Genomic DNA, 14,062 nt, shown 5'->3' with positions numbered 1-14,062 from the left:
AGGAGAAGCTGGGGCACCTTCCAATTTTGGGGAGAACAACTCTTTCCCAAATGATTCTCTCCTTTAAATTAACTGTCAGTTTCTTCTCATACCAGTGGGAGAAATGTGAAATACCTTACAACATTGCTCAAATAGATGTTGTGACAAACATTACAGCCAAAACCATACCTTTTTGTTTTTAGGTTCTTCACCACACACATTCAAGGAAAAATATTCTTTGTTACACGTCTTGAGAGCTGCATAGATTTTTTAAGCAGTTGGAGGTAGTGTTGCAAGATCAGAGATCAGACCATGTCCTATTTTTTTTCTTTTTGAAAGAAGGAAATAAATCCTAATGGCTGGACACAATATTGTCTGTGATCATACTTTGTCTTGGCATGTTTATTAGCACAATGCAGATTTTTATGAAACTGTTCTCCTCCCTCTATCAGTCCTAAGCATTTATAACTATTACTTTCTTTGGGGTTCTATTGGTTATCTTATGAAAATCTGTCTCATACAGGAAGGACACCCAGTCAGGTGATAAGTTTGAAATAACAATATGAGCAACAATTTGAGCTTGCAACACAGTTCGGAAGGGAAGTGGGTGGTAACTGATATTTTTATTTCTGCCTCATCACAAGAATTCAATTGAATCTAAATTTTATTGCTGGTGAGGCTTATTTCAAAATAAAAAAACAACCCAAAAAACAACCTAACAGGGAAGTTCTGTATACCTGCCCAAAGGTGAGATTTCTCTTCTAGGAGGGCTAAAGCCCTAGACAGGGTTTGTGGAAGTATCTGTAGCTTAATGCCTTTCCACAGCAGTCCCTAGCTGAGGATCTTGATTGTTCTTGATCATAAAGAAAAACGTAAAGAATAATTATGGGAGGGGATCTTGATTTCTGTTGCTGCACTCTTATGTGAAATGCATGCCAACACAGACCAGAGCACCACATTCTGACACAGAGAGGCATCTGTATGTAAATGAACTTGAGTTTTCAAAGGGCTCCAGTGCTGAGTCCTAAATCTTTTCAGCAACTTCGAAAATTCCCTAAAAAAAAAACAATTACAGACTAGTTTATGCAGGGAAGAGGAAAGGGAGCATGTCCTCTGCTGAAGCATCATGCTGTGATGAATGGCCAGCAGGTCTGGTGAGCCAGTTGTCTGTTCCAGTTTTGTCTTTGTTCCTGTAAATGAGCCAGTGTATATCTGGAAGAACAGGAAGTTGTCTGGAAACTTGATCCAACTGATCCAACAAATAGCTCCGTTGTTGCTGTGATAAAAGCAGAGGATGGCTATTTCAAATGTTTAAATAATGGTGATATTTTTAATTAAATAAGTTATTATAGCCTTCTTTAACACTGCCATTACTGTTTATTGCTGAAATAAGTAAAAAAAAAAAAGGAGTATAGATCATGTGCTACACTCTAATCTTTCCATATAAACATCTCTAAAACCAGAGTAAGAAGTAGCACAATAGGATAAAAAAACATTTTGCTAAATCTTTATCACATACATTTTGACTGCCAGGCATAAATATTGTATTTAGTTTTGAATGGTGTAACAATTGCTGTTATATTAGGTTATTTTTATATGCATTTATTTAACGCACTAATCTAAATAAAGCTGTTTTTAACAAGTGCTAGGTTTGGTCTGATTCCTATAAAAATAAGAGAAATGGAGTCCCCCTTGATCTTCTCCTTTGGCGGGAAAGGTGCTGCTGAGAGGACGCTCAAAATCCCTTCGTTGTTTGAAGCTGGATTTCTCAGCTGCTCATGAAAGTTTTCTTGTTCCTCCCTCACATTTATGAGGCATTTTATACACATCTACATACAAGATTTAAATTTTTTTTCATAGATAATCAGTGGAGGTAGAGTAATCCCATAATCAGTAAAAAATAAATCTGCTGTGTTCTAATGCCCTGCAATTTTAGCACTGTCGGGGTGTGATTGGGGCTATAGCACTTCACCCTCGAGTGGAACAGCAAAATGCACATGTTCTCTGGAGGCTCAGGCTAAGACAAAACAAACAGGAGGCTTTTCCCCGTGCCTCTGGAGAGAAACTCGTGCTGCACCTTCATGAGCCACTTCTGGCAGTAGCTGCTGGGAAGCAGCAGCTTTGCACACCCCTTCAGCTGAGTTTCACACACCTTTCTGCTGAGTTTCACACCTTTCTGCTGAGGTTTGCCCACCTTTCTGCTGAGATTCGTACACCTTTCAGCTGAATGTTGCACGCCTTTTAGCTGAATTTCACACACCTTCCACCTGAGTTTTGCACACCTTTCAGCTGAATTTTGCACATCTTTTAGCTGAATTTCGCCGACCCTCCAGCCGCGGCTGCCGCCGAGGGAGGACCCTCCCGCTGTCCCTCTGTCCCTCTGTCCTTCTGTCCCGCTGTCTTTCCGTCCCTCTGTCCCGCTGTCCTTCTGTCCCTCTGTCCCGCTGTCTTTCCGTCCCTCTGTCCCTCTGTCCCGCTGTCCCGCCCACACGGCCCCGCAGCGCTGGCCCCGCAAGGGCGGCCCCGAGAGTGTCCGGACACAGCCGCATCCCTGCTCCTCCGCATCCCTAATGAGCACAGCAAGCTACAACCTTGGTTTTTCTTCTGCTTTTGTGAGCTCCGGCAGGCTGCCGGCAGTGAATACCAGGCCAGTTTCTAATAGCTCATGTTCTCTGTGTGTTTGATCAGAAAAAGGCTGGCGTGGGCTGTGTTCCTGCGGCAGCCGCCCCAGCAGGGCTGTGCCTCATGCCCACACAGGCTCCGTGACGCACAGAGCGGCTCCAGGCTGCGCTCCGGAGCTGCGAGCCCCGGGAAATCCCCCTGTGCTCCAGAGCCCCTGGGCAACAGCACGGACCGTGCAGCTTCCGCTTCTCCAGCGGCAGGAGCGGGGAGAGGAGAAGCTCCCTGCCCGTCCAACATGGTTTTGGAGCTGGGAATAATGATGCTTCGATGCTTGAACAAGCTGCAGCTCTAATCAGGGAAGTTTTGGGGTAGAGGTGTGGCTCACAGAGACCTTCTCAGCATCCTCCACCACTGCCCGTTCTCAGGGATTCCCTATGAAGCTGCACTCCCCAGATCATTTCACGTCCCTAGGGATGGGAGTGATGACTCCTCTGCTTGCTGTTGGCAGTGAAAATCACCTCCAACCCTTCACACCTGCATTTTGCTCCAATCCTGAAACCTTGGGCAAAGTGCTCTATTTCTTCCTGGAAATGGAAATTCCAGCTGAGAGAAGTTAATAAATCTGTTAACATGGAAAGGGCCCAATTCTCTCCTTTGCCTATCTCACCTGCAAAGTCCATGGGAGTGTTTGCATGATGCTCAACCCTGTCAGAGATAAAATGCACAGCGTCTTTTCTCTTGATGTAACACTGGAGGGAGAAGATGTTTTCTACATTGCAGGAAAACGGTGTTCATTCTGCTTTCTCCCTTTCAAGGCATTTACACAGCTTGAAGAACTTCCACTTGTATTTTACAACCAGAGAGCAAAGGCAGGCAGATGGCTGCTGTCAGCACTGAGTGGCTCTGTGCTGCACCAAGCCTGAGAGCAGGCACTGCTGATGGACTTTGGGTGAGAACCAGCTTGCTGCAGGCACCTGGATAACTAAACTGGTGCCAGTAAGTTAACTTTCTCATCATCCACTCCAATTCAAAACAGGAGAACTTTTTCTGTCATGGAAAATGGTTGCTTCTTGAATGGTAAAGTCCACAAGAAAAAAACCCTACCTTTCAGAGAGATGCTTTTTGATATGTGAATCTTGAGATTGCTTGTGTGTAAATATGAAGCTTAATATTTGTAAGCAATTATCTTCACGTTGGATAAACACAACCTTTTGCCCATCACCCATCTGAAAAACCAGTGCACTACAAGCTGGAGCCCCATTTTCCCCTGGGTGAGATCTCTGGGATCCTCGGGCATTTGCTCTCCCCCTGTGCTGCAGCTGCTCTGCCCCATGTGCACACACAGATGCTGGGCCCTTGCAAGCAGCTGCTGCACAGGTGCCCTGTGTGGTGTGTGCCCCAGTGAGTGCCCATGGCAGCAGCTGGCTGCCCCCGTCACCCTTTGTCACTCAGCCTCAGCTGGCAGTGCCACTGCAAGCACCCAGCAAACTCCCCTCTCATCTTCTGGGAGCCTGGCAGGGAGGTAGGGGCACACCAAAGGGTGATGTGCATCCATGGCTTCCTCTAGTGGGGACAGAGCATCCCACTGTGAGCCCTCTGCAGTTCCCCTGCAGTGCTGCCTTGTGACCTCTTGTGCTTCTCTGCCCTTTGATTCACACTTTCATCATGTTAAAATTGCACAAGGCAGGGCCTGGGCCATGTGCCATCCCCCCTCTTCTGGCCTGCTCTCACCTATCTCTGAAATTTACTTTCCTCTCTCCCTTGTGCTGGGAAAAGCCCTGGGTAGGCTCCTTATTGAGATAAATAATTCCTGCTCTCTGTATACTTTGTCACCTGCCAGCTCAGTCAGTGCTGGACAGCTGCACCATTTTTACCTTTCTGGTGCTAAGTCCATGCATAAATGTTGTCTCTCTTCTGTACATTCAACAACTGGGAAAAGGGCAGGTCCTGACAGTCAGAAGGCAGCAAAACACCCACTCCTGTTTAGATTTTGAGTTTATCCCCAGCATTAATAGAAAAAAAACTTTTTATCTGCATGGAGTTTAAACATAACCAGTCCTGGGTGATGGCAAATGGTCTGTTGGAAAGCTCTCCATCTCCCAGTGTGGGGACAGCGTGGACATGGCCTTGCAGGAGCCTGTAAAGCTCTGAGAGAGTTTGGGTGGTCTGCTCCCAGGAGCAGCAACTCAGTGGGTGGGGTGGTGCTGTAGATCATAATTTTGGATGACTTCAGTGCAGCACAGAAGACTAAACTTCACACTGCTGTTCCTTGTCAGAAAACATTTACTGCTCAGCTGCAGCACAGCCAAGCCTCCCCATTGCTGCTCTTGGAGCTCCACGTGGCACCACAGGCTGCAGCTTGTCCTGCTCTTGGGGCACATGGCCCTGCACCAGCAGAGCTGCAAGGGGCTCACAAGGCTGAGCAGCAGGGATCTGCTCCCAGCCACACAATCACTGGGCTGATGGGCTCCACCTGAGGCTGTTTAGAAATGTTCCACCACAAGTGCTTGGGAAACTATGAAAAGCAAAGAAGAGCTCTGGCTCTGCCAGCAAAAACATCTCCTAAAAGGAGAAGATAAACTACTTTTTCTATGTGGTAGGCTCACTTTCTAGAAAGAAAAATGCCACCAAGAGTGGTGGGAGGGATAAAGGAGGCAGCTTGTATAAGGAGGTGATTTCTTTCAGCATGAAATTATGCATCTGTTCTGCCTGCCACAGGCCTTGCAGCATCAGCCCTCCCTCCCTTGGCTCAGCTTCTTTCTCTCAGCATGAGGCTGCAAGCTGCTGTGCTAAAAATACATATTTTTAGCATGAAATAGCTGCTTCTGCAGGATCACACCTCAGAGACACCAAAGCACTCCTTGCAAGCTCTGACCCAACCTGCTTGGACTTCTTTCCTGAGGGTGGAGCATGAGGCCATTGACTTGAAAGGGCTTTGCTGACACCCCAGGTGAACTGGGAAATCTTTCCCATCCCTCCATGGATTTCTCCATGTCCTGGGTTTGGCTCAATTGAATCTTTTTGTAAGGAAACTGAATTTGAAAAAGAGTCTCCCCAGAAGGTTTGTTCACAGACCTGTAAGCATGAACCTGTCAGAATGAACATGTAAGAATAATGTTTCTATTTGTTCTGTGACATTTTCCTACAAATGTCTCATTATTCCAGGGTAATTCATTCAAGACTTGTTGTTTACATGTAGTAGTTGCAGTGTTTAATCCCTGTGAAGAGCTGTAGACTTTTCTGTTTGGGCTGAGAGCTGACAAAGTCTGGTTTATCACGTGCTTCTTACCAACAAAAAACTGTAATTCATCAAAAACATTGTCTATCAATCACTGAATGAAGAGATAAAAATCATGACAAACTGAAGCCAGGTAACATTGGAATCACAGACTGATAAGGCTGGATAAGACTGCTGGGGACCTCTGGAGATCATCTTGTCCAGCTCCTGCTCAAAGCAGGTCAGCTAGAGCAGATTGCCCAGGGTCATGTCCAGTTGATGTTGAATGTCTCCAAGGATGGAGGCAGTGTTTCCCATTCCCCTCTCTGGGCAGCCTGCTGCAGTGCTTGACCATCCTCACAGTAGAGCATGTTTTTCTTGTGTTTAAATCCATTTCTTGCATTTCAGCTTCTGCTCATTGCCTCTTGTCCTAGCACTGGGCATCACTGAAAATAACTTGCCTCCCTCTCCTGTAAATCCCTTCTTCAGGTGTTTATACATAAGGGTGAGATCCTCCCTGAGCCTTCTCAGCCTGACCAGTCCCAGCTTTCTCAACTTCCCCCTCTATAAGAGATGGCTCCAGTCCTATAATCAGCTTCATGATCCTTCATTGGACTCTCTCCAATGTGTCCATGTCCCTGTGGCACTGGTGAACCCTGAACTGGGCAAAGCACTCCAGGCATGGGAGGGGACCTGCTGGCCAAGCTTTGTCTCATGCAGCCCATGACACCATTAGTCTTCTTTGCCAGTTTCCCAGACCTTATTTTTGGCTCTCCTGAAAGAGGAGGACTATTTTCTTTCTTCTTTTTCTTCATCTTCAGGTATCTCTCGTGACTGCCAAGGTTACAGAGTGACCTTGCAGTGACATTGGCTAGCTCCTCAGCACTCATGGTTACATCCCATGGAGTCTCGTGGGCCTGCCTATGTCCAGTTTGTTTAAATGTTCCCTAACATGACCAAAGCAAGTCCTTCTTGCTCTGATCTCAGGGTAATTATAGCATTGTACAGTAAGGATGCAATTTTCTCTTAATTCTCTGCAGTGCTCACAGCATGTTGTGGTTTTTTCCCTGTTGAGTTCTGCAGTATTTTCCAGAAAAAAAAAATACTTCAACAGCAGGTCTTCATGTAATTATAACCTCTATATCTACCTTCCTTTCCTCCCTTTTCCTCCCACTCACCTCCAGCACCTTATTTCTAAATCCTCCTCCTCCCTCAGTACCTATGAGAGAACACCAGCAGTGTAGCATGTCCATGGACTCACATTGACTGCTCTGAAGGGCACAAGAATTGCATGCTTAAACCCTTGTGGTGTTTGCTTGAAAATTTCAGCTTCATTTTGCAGAGGAGGCGAGCTCTGGTGAAGATTTTCCATTTGCCTCGTCCTGTCCCCAACGCTGACATCACCAAATCCCCAGCAAGCAGTGCTCTTGCTGCATCTTCACAGTGGAAAGGTGAAAAGACTCTGTTTAAACATACAAATTTAACTTGCTACCCAGGGTGTGCTTTAGAATACTGAATTTCCTGAAAGATTAATGATGCTAAACTGTGCTGATGGCAGGCGAGAGCAGCCCTGCACATCCATCAGAGGTGGTGCAGGCTGGGGAGCTGCTCCCTGGGCACCCTCTCCCACGCATAGGATGGCACAGCATGGCATGGCAGCCCACCTGCCCCACCACTGTGAGCCTGGCCTGAGCTGGCTGTGCTCTGACAAGCCTTGGACAGGCTTGGGGAAGAGTTCCTGGTGGTGGCTGTCAGGCGTGCTGGTCCTCACGCTTCCAGAGAGCAGGCGTACTCTGAAATGACAGGTTTTTTTCCAAAGTGCTTGTCTGTCTTTTATGTTTGCCTCCTCAAGCAGAAGAGCACTCTCTGCATTAATACACCACTGCAGCCTTTTCAGAAATATTGGCCTGGCCTTTGCCTGTCCATCTGCAGAGCCCCTGAGCTGACTTGTGGAAAGGATGAGCCCTGCTCCATTTCTTTGAGTATGTGCCCACATCACCCCAGCAACCCGCCTTGGCCCCAGCCTGCTCCGGATGCCAAAACCTGCCTCTTGCTCCACACAGATACTTTTTCCTTCTCAGTTCTTTCAGTGAGACAGGATCCTTCTGTAGTTTCCACCATGGTGTGACAGTTGGATTTTGGATGCTGCTAGCTGAGAGGATCTTCTGTCCAAGAAAACATTACCCATGCTACAGGACAAAATAAAAGGAGAAAAAATGTAGCAGCTTACACTCCCACCCTGGGAGATCTGTTTACAGCGAGTGTGGAGAGCCAGGCTTCATCTCCAGCTTATTCCTGCACAAACAGATCCTGTTTGGAAGCCCAGAGCAGGTTGCATTTGGCATAAACCAGATGTCTAAAGTCAAGTATGGGCCCACTGAACCCCTAAAAAGGCAGAAATTATGGTCTCTGACTTCAAGCCCATGCCCCTGCCAGTTTGGGATTCTTCTGAAAAGATTTCAATTCCACGTTCTAGTGCATGAACTTGGAGGGAGAAAAATTCTACCCACAGGCTTGGTTAGAAAATGAGATGCACCCCATAAAGCACCTTCATTTTGTGCATGTAACAAAAACTTAATTAGCTGGTGTCCTTCTCTATTAATCTGCATATGACCAGTGAGTGATTTCTACAGAGCCAGTGGGATAATCCCATTGCCAAGGCACACCCCGCACAGCACCTGTTAAATGAGTCACCAGAAACTGCTGTGGAGGACACTGATAGGGCAGAAACCAAATGAAATGTTTAGCTGCCTGCTGCTGGAGGAGGCTCACCATGCTGAGGCAGGCTGCTCTGTGGCACTGCTTCCAGAGGAACAGACTGGAGCCACACAGCCTCTGGTTTGCCTCTGACGTGACAAAGGAGAAGCACTGCAGCAATGGCTTGTGCTCTGAGGTTGATCACATCTGACTTTCTGCAACCACACTCAATGGACAGAGATGATTAGAGTGAATTCTGGTGCTCTTTGTGTCTCTCCAGTGCTGGGATGTTGATGAGCAGTGACACTTGCACGACTGCTGTCCTTTTCCATGGTGGATATTGGAGATGGAAGGGTAAATGGTGGGACATGCTGCTTCTTACAGCCCTGTTCTGGGAGGCTTTTGCCCCTGAAGATCCTCACTGGACCAGCAGAATATTTATGTGGATCTGTTGTTGTTCTATTATTTCTAGAGTCTTATATTGTTAGATTTCTAAAGTCCATACCTCTTCAGTGTATTCTCTGGCTGCAGAGCTTCGCTGACTCCTTCTGCTGCATGCTGTTCTCTCTCAGGTCAGAGCTCCTCCAAGGCTCTCCCTGACTGGCTAACCCGCCCCCTTTTATCCCAGTCATCTTCATTGGTCACAGCTGCAGCCCAATTAAGGACATCACAGCTGCAGCCCATCAAGGGCAACCAGGACCTCCAGGGCAAAGCCTCTATACAGATATTCAAATACAAAACATTTCCTCTACTATATGGATCCATATATATATATGTATGTATATATATATATATATATGTGTGTGTGTGTATATTTATATATATATCAGTATATTTATCTGTACTTCTCCAAGTAGATGTAAAGATTGGTCATTGGCTTTGGGGAGGGGAGGGAAGGTCAGAGTGGACACCTTACCTAACTGCACCAGGAACTAGGTCATACTGTGTTTACTCCATGAAACAATCTCTCTTGAGATCTGTGTCACACTCTAAATGCCACCAGAGCCAAACTGCCCCCTGGTAACTCACATCAACCTGGTTCTGCCCTCCCTGTGCAATCCCTTCACCTCCCTAATGAAACAGCACAAACCATGATCACACCCATAACCCTACAACATTCTTCTGGAGCTCAGTGGGAAATCATCAACATTCAGAAATGCCACAAAAACACAGCAGCCCACAAAGAGCTTCAAAATCAGAGTCTGTGTGTGTTTGAGCAGTTTGTGAAGGATGCTCTGGACAGCCCATGTGCCTGTGCCAGCTTCTGCTGGCAGAGATTTGCCTGGAGAGCAGCACGTGCTCTGCAAGGTGAGCAGAGGCACTGTCAGCACGCTGGTGTCCTGGCTGAGGTAACCACTGCAGGGGACATCAGTGCTGGCAGCACAAAGCAGCCTCCCCACCTCTCTGAGCTCTGTTTACAGAGCCTTAGCCTCAGCTGGCAGCAGCCACATTGACATGGCCAGTGGGAAGGTGGTTGTACCCCAGGCTTCAGAAAAAAAGATGGCATTTCCCTGTCTTCAAAGCCACTGAGCTGTGTAACCACTGTGTTTGCAGATGCTCCCTCTTTAGGGAAGAGAGCTTTTAGAGCAATAACCTCTCATCTAGCATCAGTGTCCTGTGGGACACTGAGCACCAAAAGGACAGTGGGACACCAACGTGAAGAACAGAACATTTTGCTTTGAAGTCTCTGTAGCTGGTTACGGAGAGAAAATAGTTTTAACATAAAGTCCAGCCTGTCCAGATTTTTCAGTAGAAAATGTCCTGTGGAGTTTTAGCTGTTTTACATATTTAACAACATGTGAAGGTGAAGTTCTGTTATTCCTGCACATTTCTCAGCTATTCTTTGCCATGAGACATTTCATATGTTTTATACTCCAATGCACTTCCCATCCCATTTCTGTAGTCCTGAAGTATTTAAATCATAACTTTGTAACTTCACTTCACTTCACTGGAAAAAGAAAATACATTACTGCCTCTCACACATGAAGTCATTATCCCAAAGGCTGTTCTGGTGTCTCTCTTGGTCTTTGTCATGCATGAGGTGGAGTCTCGGTGCTGAAATTTTTTGTTCCAGCAGAAATCATGGTCATTCCCATTGTCCACTTCAGTTCAGTCAATGCAACTCTTTTAGAGAGCTGTAGCATAAACTAAATCACTGATATGATTTGGGTTAAGAAGCAACAAGGCAAAGGGGGAAAGCTGCATCTTTTTAATGTATATTCAAGCAGAGCAAATAGTTTACTTTTCTTACCCATTTTCAGAAGTATGGTACCTTTCTGCTGGCAAGTGAGGTGAGATGCTGGGCTAGCTGTGCCAGCAGCTGTGCAGCCCCAGGGCACGGGGTTCCATGCTGGAACTCCCATGCTGGAACTTCCACTGAGACTCCCAGGCAGGTGTTGGAACAGGGGCTGGCTCTGCTGATGTGGAAATGAGCCTATGTCCCTGTCCCAGGACATGCCAGGACCCACCTGCCAGCTAACAAGGGATGAGCTGGAAGTCACCAACTCCAAAAAATCCACCAGCAGCACGGTGTTGGGAAATGTGTCATCCCCAGTGAGGCAAATGCAGCATAAAGCCATGAAAATAAGTGCCCCAAAGGAACAGGGGCACCATGAGGCATTTTTTCTCCTTCCAGTGTGCTCCATTTACAGACCAGGACTCTCTGCTATATCCTCTCTACTCAGCTCCTTTCTTGTGCATCACCAAGGGGTTCTGTGCCTGGCCATGCTGTCAGGCACTGCCACAGCAGTGCCTTTGTAGTGCCTCTTTCTTCCCCTGATCTAAGACTCTCTTCAAGCATTGCCAGCTACATGATCCCACTGTCATGAAAAAAACAACAAAAACAAGTATTTTTCAGCAGCCAGGAAGTTGGCATATTTCTAGCTTCAACAAAGAAAGTGGCCATAGCCTGTTTTGTACAGATGACTTCCTTTAGTTAGGCCAAAAAATGTGACTATTTCAAAGCTGATTTATGTGGCTAACTGAAGTCCAGAATCTTAATCTCTCTTACTGTTCCCCCTGTCTGAACTCTGCTTGGCTGTGTGCAGAGCAAGGAATTAGGGTTAGAGGTGGAAGCCCGAAGGAAGAAGGATCAATTGTTCCTGTTGCAAAAGTAAACAGCAGCAAGTGCTTAATTGTTTCTGTATTTTCTCATCAAGTGGATTTTTCAGACAGCTGCAAAGAGCCCTCAGTGTGTGCAAGCAGCACAGACTGAAGTCAAATCAATCAATCCATGTCCTCCTCTCCTCTGAGGTGCTGCTTTTCTTGTCATCGGTCCAGGGCAAGGACAAGCTCCTCCAGTGCTCCAGGCCTCTGCACAGGACAGAACAGCAAAAATCCCAAAATGGGGGTATCCAGACCCAAACTGGGACAGGTTTAGAGAAATGTCTGCAAATCTTACTGGGTCACCTTCTGGGTGCAGCAGGGCAATGATCAGCCCTGAAAGCCGAGCCCTGCCCCTACAGCTGCCACCAACATCAAGGGACCACAGCACAGGGCTCTGATCCCCCAAAGTCCTTGGACACTGCAGGAGGAAAATACCTCATGTGAAAACCAGCCCTTTGGTGAGCACGTGAGCTCCTGACCTTGTTTCCAATGGGTTTGTGGTTTGTGTTTGCCCTGGGAAAGTGTGCTCTCCTATGCTGTAAATTCCAGAACAGCAGTGCTTCACCCAAAGCAAAGAAAAAGGGGGATTTCCAAAAATCACTTGATTTTCAGCATCAGCCATGCTCTGTGTGTGCTGGTCCTGATGCTAACCAGGCTTTATGAGGATGTTTGGATGGAGGAAACTCACAGAGCTTTGAACTACATATCATAGCATGGTACCCTCCTGTCTGCAGCAGCCAAGTACCATGGAAAGCATCAACCACTTTGGAACAAGTTCTTATCCCCAGTAAAGCCACAGTCTAAGCCCCTGGCTGCCCACATGTTTGCATGTCTTTCTGTCACCCCAGGCTACCCAGGAGCTTCTCTTTCAGCAGGATTTCTTACTCTCCCTCCTTGCCCTCCTGGAAGTGTGCTATTTATTTTAGCCCTAGCATGCATCCTTCAGAAACAAATCCTCAAGTACCCAAAGGCCAAACTGGGCTCTGCTTTAATCTGATTTTTACCAGGCTGGCTGCCTTCAGCAGCAGCCTGACCCTGCTACCCACACCAGCCCTCAGCTTTGTCGCCTCATGAGGATGCTGAAGGATGCGTTTCCCCACAAAGACAAGGATGTTTGATGCTCTGGCACTGAACTGGGCTGTCATGCTAATGAATGATACTCCTGTGCTTAACATGGCCTTGTGGATAGTGAGATGGAGAAGGACTGGATGAGTTTCCAGAGGCTCACTGTCCTGTATGTTGTGCAGATGATTTCTCCCCTCTTTCCTGTTTTTTTTCCCAGGATTTCATGTGTTTCAACAAACAAATGTAACCAGGATGCTGAAGGGATTAACCAGGATCAAAAAGACTTTCTTGACTTGGTGGTTTGGACTGTTAATCTTTGGTCTGCACTTCTCAGAGTCACTGGAAGGCTGCAGTGCTCCTGTGTGGGATGTAATGGGTGTCACATAAATCCAGGCTGCTACACTGCAGGTTAACTGTGAGCAGAGCAGAGATGAAGAAAGGAATTTAGCGTGGGCCAGAGGCACACCCTCTGTTTTGGCAAGAAGCCGTTCACATTCTTACTCTGATTTACACTAGTTTATAGAGAAGGCTGAACTGAGTTCTTGAAGCATGTGGTAGTATTTAACTGCATAAAACTTGGAATCAGCTTCAAGCACTGCATGTGGAGAGATCAAAGCTATTAAACTATATATTTTGTGTAGGAAATATCTATGATGAAGAAATAAATTCATCCCAGTAATAGCCAACAGGGAGAACTCTTTGAAAACAAAGGCTGGTGTGGTGTCATCCCTCTGTTTACTTGTTTTGCAGGGAGATTGATTATTTGAGCTCCCATTTTGACCTAAGCTCTGCAAAGGCTTGTGTGCTTTGCACAAAGCCCCTCGTGCTCCTGAGGCTGGGGCCAAGGCACGTGCAGTGACAGGGCTGGGCTCTCCGGGCTCCTGCCCAGGGGAGGGATGGGGGCTGCACCTTCCTTCTCAGTTTCATGGGAAATCCTTCCCTCCTGGTGCAGTCAGGCTGGAATAACTTGCCTCTGGCCATGTTTTTCCAATGGTGAAAGAGGGAGAAAAAAGTCTTTGCTTGGCTTTTTTTTTTTTTTTGGCACATCTAATTGTTACCTATTCCAGATCAAGAGGAACCAAGGATGAACTGCAATGCCTGTTCTAAAGAATCTGTGAAAGTCCATCTGCAACCCTTGGCACTGATGCTGACCTTCAGGCCATCACCATGGAGGGTCCTTTGCCACTGATGATGCCATTTCCTCCACCATGCTCTTCTGAGGCCTCTTCTCTCCCCTCCCTGCTTGCTTTCCCTCACCTAGCGCAGCTCATCTTTCGTGTTCTGGTTATTTATCTGAAGGCTGCTCTCCAGGGCTGCCTCACGTGGCTATTTTAGTCATTTCCTCCAGCAAGTTCCTGCAATTGTTGGGCTGGCATT

Source organism: Agelaius tricolor, unplaced genomic scaffold (genome assembly GCF_023055355.1).
Source record: "Agelaius tricolor isolate 1412-34295 unplaced genomic scaffold, bAgeTri1.0.p SCAF_6, whole genome shotgun sequence".
Taxonomy (NCBI): domain Eukaryota; kingdom Metazoa; phylum Chordata; class Aves; order Passeriformes; family Icteridae; genus Agelaius; species Agelaius tricolor.
Note: the sequence above shows the minus strand (reverse complement) of the source record.